Consider the following 6,873-nt stretch of genomic DNA (forward strand, 5'->3'; position numbering starts at 1 on the left):
CTGTGCGTCCGGCTATTTACTGGGACCAAAAAGATATTGGATTGTGGATGCGTGTGATAGCTCAAAATAAGTTTCGGAGCTCCTTTCATGGGGGGGCTGGAAGCACCAGCCAGAGTAGCGGCAACTCCAGCTCTACGGGTGGCGGAGGTCAAGGGCAGACAGGAACGCACAAGGCGGGGGTGTGCTGGCAGTTTAATGACGGCCAGTGTAAGTTCGGGGCGAATTGTAAATTCAAACACCTCTGTTCTAATTGTAATGGCGCCTCACATGGAGCGTCAAAGTGTTTCAAGTAAGGGAAGTCAAGAGCTGGGGGTGGAAATTCGCAAGGGGGAGATGGTTCCCTATCTAAATTGGTACCTGGATAGGGAAAGAGCGGGGTTGTTGTATACAGGTTTTAAGGAGGGTTTTCGCATTCCGGGTCCTCCGTTTGAAATCCCGTTAGTTTTAAAAAATTTGCGCTCAGCCTTGGAGCATTCCGCAGTTGTTTCTGAGAAACTCAGAAAGGAAGTTTCGTTGGGCCGCATGGCTGGCCCTTTCGTTTCCCTTCCTTTTCCAGATTTGATGGTTTCCCCTTTGGGGGTGGTTCCGAAGAAGGAGCCGAATAAGTTTCGGCTCATTCAACATTTGTCCTACCCACGTGGGAGGTTGGTTAACGATGGCATTGATCCAGAGATTTGTTCGGTGGTATACTCTTCGCTTGACGAGGCGGCTCGGTGGGTGCGAAAATGTGGCCGCGGTGCCCTTATGGCAAAAACTGATGTCGAATCCGCTTTTCGTCTATTACCAGTTCACCCCGAAAGCGTGAAGCTGCAGGGCTGTTTTTGGGAAGGCAGGTTTTTTGTGGATAGGTGTTTACCTATGGGTTGTTCGTTGTCCTGTGCGTATTTTGAGACGTTTAGTTCCTTTCTCGAGTGGGTCGTGTGCGACGTTTCCGGTTTCAACTCGGTTATTCATTATTTGGACGACTTTTTGTGTGTTGGTCCAGCAGATTCGTCGCGTTGTTTCAGGATTTTGAAAGCCATTGAGTGGGTGGCTGATCGTTTCGGTGTACCGTTGGCGCCGGAAAAACGGAGGGCCCTAGCACGTGTTTGTGTTTGCTGGGGATCGTCATCGATACAGTTGAATGGGAATTCAGGTTGCCTGAGGACAAGCTAGTGGATTTGAGGTCTGAAGTGGTCCGAGCGCGTCATTTGAGGAAAATATCGTTGCGAGATCTTCAGTCGCTGTTGGGGAAGCTTAACTTCGCTTGTCGGGTTATGCCGATGGGTCGAGTTTTTTCGCGTAGCCTGGCTAGCGCTACTGCGGGGATTCGGGCTCCCCACAATTTTGTTAGGTTGTCGTCGGAGCTCAGGGCCGATTTGGCGGTCTGGGACTCCTTTTTGGAGGAGTACAATGGTCGCTCTTTGGTAATGGCGGAGGTGGTAGGTAACGATGCAATGGATTTGTTTACGGACGCGGCTGGCGAGATCGGTTTTGGTGCCTATTTCAGAGGGCAATGGTGTGCGGCTCAATGGCCTGACACGTGGGTTTCAGCCGGTCTGGTGCACAACATGATGTTGTTGGAGATTTTTCCGATACTGGTGGCAGGATTTCAGGAACCGGCGTGTTCATTTTAATCGCGACAACATGGGCGTTGTGAGCGCGATTAATGGTCTTACTGCATCGTCCCCTCCAGTTGTTCGAGTTTTACAGCAATTGGTGCTATTGTGTTTGTCTTTGAATGCCAATGTGACGGCGACGCATGTGCCCGGCGTGAGGAACGAGATAGCTGACTCTCTCTCGTTCGCAGTGGGATCGTTTTCATTCTTTGGCTCCGGAAGCAGAGATCGAGGGTCTAACTTGTCTGGAGGAGCTGTGGAGGGTGGCTTACTGGCCGCAGAGTCACTGATTTGGCGGTCTGGGAGTCCTTTTTGGAGGAGTACAATGGTCGCTCTTTGGTAATGGCGGAGGTGGTAGGTAACGATGCAATGGATTTGTTTACGGACGCGGCTGGCGAGATCGGTTTTGGCGCCTATTTCAGAGGGCAATGGTGTGCGGCTCAATGGCCTGACACGTGGGTTTCAGCCGGTCTGGTGCACAACATGATGTTGTTGGAGATTTTTCCGATACTGGTGGCAGGATTTCAGGAACCGGCGTGTTCGTTTTAATTGCGACAACATGGGCGTTGTGAGCGCGATTAATGGTCTTACTGCATCGTCCCCTCCAGTTGTTCGAGTTTTACAGCAATTGGTGCTATTGTGTTTGTCTTTGAATGCCCATGTGACGGCGACGCACGTGCCCGGCGTGAGGAACGAGATAGCTGACTCTCTCTCGTTTGCAGTGGGATCGTTTTCATTCTTTGGCTCCGGAAGCAGAGATCGAAGGTCTAACTTGTCTGGAGGAGCTGTGGAGGGTGGCTTACTGGCCGCAGAGTCACTGATTGAATCGTCACTGGCACCAAAAACTTGGGAGGCTTACCGGGCAGTGTGGCGGATGTGGGAAGAGGTCCTTACAGCCGGCCAAACCAGTTGGGCCGGGCTTGATCAGGAGAGAATGTTGTTGTCCTGGTTGGGGCGAGGTGCGAGCGAGGGTTGGTCCCGTGCAAAGGTAACGCGCTTGTTAGCGGGTTTGTCTTTTGGTTTTCGGTTGCGCGGGAGCAGGGATTTGACGAAAACATTTTTGGTCAAACAGGCGGCAAAAGGTTTCTGCCGTTTCAAAGGCGGGGGTGATTTAAGATGGCCTCTATCTTTTAATCTATTGGAGCAATTGGGTCGGGTTCTGGAGTCGGTCTGTTCGGATCGATATGAGGTTTTGTTGTTTTGCCTGGCCATCTTGTTTGCATTTTTTGGGGCTTTGCGGGGGGGGAGCTTGTGTCTCCCAATAAAGAGTCGATGGGTGGCTTGTTAGCCAGGGATGTGGTATTGACCTCACGGGGGGGTTGAATTCTGGCTGCAACGGTCCAAAACGGTCCAGTCCGGGTGGTGTTGGGTGGCATGTTTGGTTCGTTTATGTGCCCTGTTCAGTGTTCGCGGAGTTTTTGGGAGGCTTGTCCCAGTTTGAGTGGTTCCTTGTTGTGCCACGCAGACGGGGGCACTTTGTCTCGGTATCAGTTTGGCACGGTTTTTAAAAAATCCATTCGGTGTTTGGGGATAGATGACTCCTGCTTTGCCTCTCATTCATTCAGGATAGGAGCGGCGACCAAGGCGGCAGCGTGTGGTTTAGGTCCGTTTTTAATACAGCGCATTGGGGGGTGGAGGTCCAATCGGTACCACAGTTACGCTTGGCTTTAATTTGTAAAGGGAGGGGGGGTTTGGTTGGTCGTGAACATGGGACGAACAGGAGTTTGAGTGGGTTGGCGTTAAATTCATGCTGCAAGTATGTTTTTTTTTTCTGTTAGTGTCGTTTTTTTGTTTCAGGTGCTGAGCCGCTGCTGGTCTGGATTTTTGGTCACTCCTTCGTTTATTGGGGGAGCATTGCGAGCCAATGTCAGGAACGAAGGCAGACAGCTGGGGATTCCCAGGGCCGTGGCGGTGGTGCGGTGGCTCGGGTTCAGGGGCCTGGTGTGGCGAAGGGTGTTGCCGGAGATCCATGAATGCGCCCAGTTGGACCGGGCACAAGATTTTCTCGTTATTCACGCTGGGGGTAACGATCTGGCGGTTCGGCCCTTTCGGGAGTTGGTCAAGGACATTAAGCAGGATTGCTTAAGGTTGTGGTTGATGTACCGGGGGAGTCACTATTGTGTGGTCTGAGACTGTGCCACGCAGGCGTTGGCGGTCTATGAGATCGTTGGAGAAGGTTAATCGGGCCAGGATAAAAGTTAACAGAGCGGTGTCTGCTTTTATTGTTAGAAATGGGGGAGTTGCCGTGCGGCATTTCGATTTGGAAAAGGGCGAGGGTGATTTTTGGTTGGCAGGCGGGATCCATTTAAATGCAGTGGGTTCCGATATTTGGGCCCTCGCCCTTCAGGACGGTATAGAGAGGGCTGTCACATGGCGGGTTGGGGGGTCTCGGGTCACTGAGGTGTTCAAGGCCCCCTCGTTGTGGTGGTTTTGGAGGAGGGGGGAGTCCTTGAAGTCGGTGGAAATTGGTTTTGGAGACTCGGTGTGTAGGGTCTCCTCCGTTAAAAGGTATGCTGGTCGTGATCTGGTGAAAGGTGGATGGGGAGTTTTCCGTCGGAAGTGGGCGGATCTCCAAGTAGTTCGTGGATAATATCTATTGGTGTGCTGGTGCTCCTGAGACTGTGGGGTAACGGCTGGGAGCAAATGGACGGGGTTTGTTCACAGTATTTTGGACTACTTCACCATGATCTTGTGGCTTCAAGGACTCCTCCTTTCAGTGTTCAAGTCATTGTACTTATGTTATTTATGATACAGTGTTTACTGTTGGTTTTTGTTGGTTTAATAAAAGGCTGCTGTGGCCATAAAAATTCCAAAGAAAATACTCGTGTCTGTGTCTTAGTTGGCGCCGGTGAAGGGGTGGGGGTTTTCATGGTCATGCAGGGGTAACGGGGGAAAGTCAAGATGCTTGGTCTCCCCTGAGGTAAACCACTTGACAATACCAACGTCAAGAACACTTCCAGGAAATGTGTGCCATGCACTGGTCCTGGGAGCAAATAGACACCGAAGGAGCGTGGACATGTAAGTAAACATGCCAGCATTCCTTCAAGAGGGAGGAAGAGGACACGTGCAGGGGTGGCGGTGCTGTCCTAACACTTTGTTTGTTTGACTACACCTTTAAATATCCTTTTCAGAGAGTGACAGGAAGGAATAGAATTCTAGTGCCACAAAGGAGAAGGATATTTGCTTACTTAAATTACCAGAACTTTGTATGACTTATGTCTTTTTATGCCAGCTTTACATTCCCAACAAGGACAAACATTTTCCTGTACATTACTTATTGTATGAACCTTGTATTTGGTCACTGCATGTGGTATTTTTAACTACAAGATATTATTGTTGCATAGTGGTGGCAGCACTGTCTAACATTGTTATGTAGACAACTTTATGCAAATTATTTGACAATATATGACAATGTCATCTGGACACCATATTGGGCACTGGTACTGGAAAGCAGCCGTGGCACAATAGCTAAACCAGCTGACATACAATATCACCCTATTTCTTGTTGCAGAAAAAGCTGCATGTAATGTGTGCGTGTGCAAATTTTGTCATGCTTCACAACACTCAAGGATAATTGGAATGGCACATAGAAACAAATCATCATGCCATCAGGAACAGGCATACACTCACATAATAAAGATGAGCTGTCACCTCTTCAGACGACCATATAAAAAGTACAGAGAGGCCTCCATTTCTTTGTTGCCGAGATATATTAGGAAGAAGAATCACATACGAATAATAATAAAGAGTTATTCACTCAAAAGAACATGAAATCCAAAAAAAAATCACAATAAAAATAGACCTGCTATCCAACACCAGGTCATAATATTAATGAACGGCAGACCCACCGTGAGAAAAAGGCAGAAGCAGTACAGGGGCAAAATACTGATAATGAACAACAGCTCACACACCGACCATTCATTGAGAGCGGCTGCTTAGCATTATAAATGTACACAGATAAGGCATGTATAGGGCTCAAGTCACATCGAAATGTGTGATGCATCACACCAGCTTATAGTCTACTGCTCACATCCATACTGTTAGATCAGTGTCCATCACTGTATAAGTGCACCCCAAAAGGACAAACAACTTCTTTCCCCACCAACATTACAGTACTGGGTTATATCCTGAAAGAAGAAAAAATACATTTGGTATTAGTAGTTGACAATTGGGTTAAAATATGCACGCTCGAAACCCACGTCTATGGCCATCATTGTCTTGTGAGTCCCTACACTAAGATTAAAATCAACTCACTGCAAAGAACAGACAATGAGGAGCATTAGGGTGGGTTGTTAGCTAACATATTTTGTCCAAAACATCAACTTTTGTCTCATTTATTCTTTCATCTTTGCAGGATGCAGCCAGGTCCTGTAATGTTTGTGGAGAAATAGGAAGTGTGCTCCTGTGGGGTACAGATTGCCTGATCTAATAGTATGGGCATCACCAGAGCAGCCACCAGGAATTTCAGCGCCCCTTACTGGCATAATTTGGGCCCCCTTGATACTCCGCCTAAGCTCCACCTCCACCCCTTGAACTCTCCAAAGTCCCACCTCCCACTCCAGGAAAAGCTCCATTTCTGCACAAGATCCTCACCAATCACATATTAACAGTTTCCATTGAACACAATATCACATACATAGCAATCGTTGCAAAATTTAGAATGTGAAAAATCAGTGACGGTATCACTGTTTTTCCCAAAATCTCAGAAAAAGTTAATAAATTAATCTGTAATTTTTGTGGTCAAGAAGCACAGTCCACCAGGAATATGCCCAGTGGGGCAGGTGTCTGTAGAGTTTACAATTAGGCACTGTGTGGTATGATGATTTTCATCTTATGGGAAGGGTGCTAAAAGAAAGTAGTGTAAAAAACATGCCACATAAGAGCAGCCTTGCTCTCATAACCCAGTGAGAGTTAATAAAGTACCTCTGTGTACTGGTGATTTCATACAATTTATATTTAAAGAAAAAAATGAGCAAGCCTAGCAGTAAACAGGGAGAAATCAGCAGATATTCAAGTCTTGAGTAGAATTTTTCATAAACTTTTAATAAAAAATCATTGACTTTTTGCTTTGGCGTAAGATCATGACTAAGCATGTCCTCTCTCTGCGTGCAGCGGCAGATACACTAATCTGATGGTTTTCCTGCTTCAGTAAACAACTTTCGAAAGGACAGAATCCAGCAATAATGAAGTGCAGACACTTTTCACTTGTCATCACTTGTCATCATGCTGAGTGAGATGCACATGTGGACTGAAGAATCAAAGCCCACCTCTAGAG

Source organism: Dendrobates tinctorius, unplaced genomic scaffold (assembly GCF_039654945.1).
Source record: "Dendrobates tinctorius isolate UK_male_01 unplaced genomic scaffold, ASM3965494v1 ptg000089l, whole genome shotgun sequence".
Lineage (NCBI taxonomy): Eukaryota > Metazoa > Chordata > Amphibia > Anura > Dendrobatidae > Dendrobates > Dendrobates tinctorius.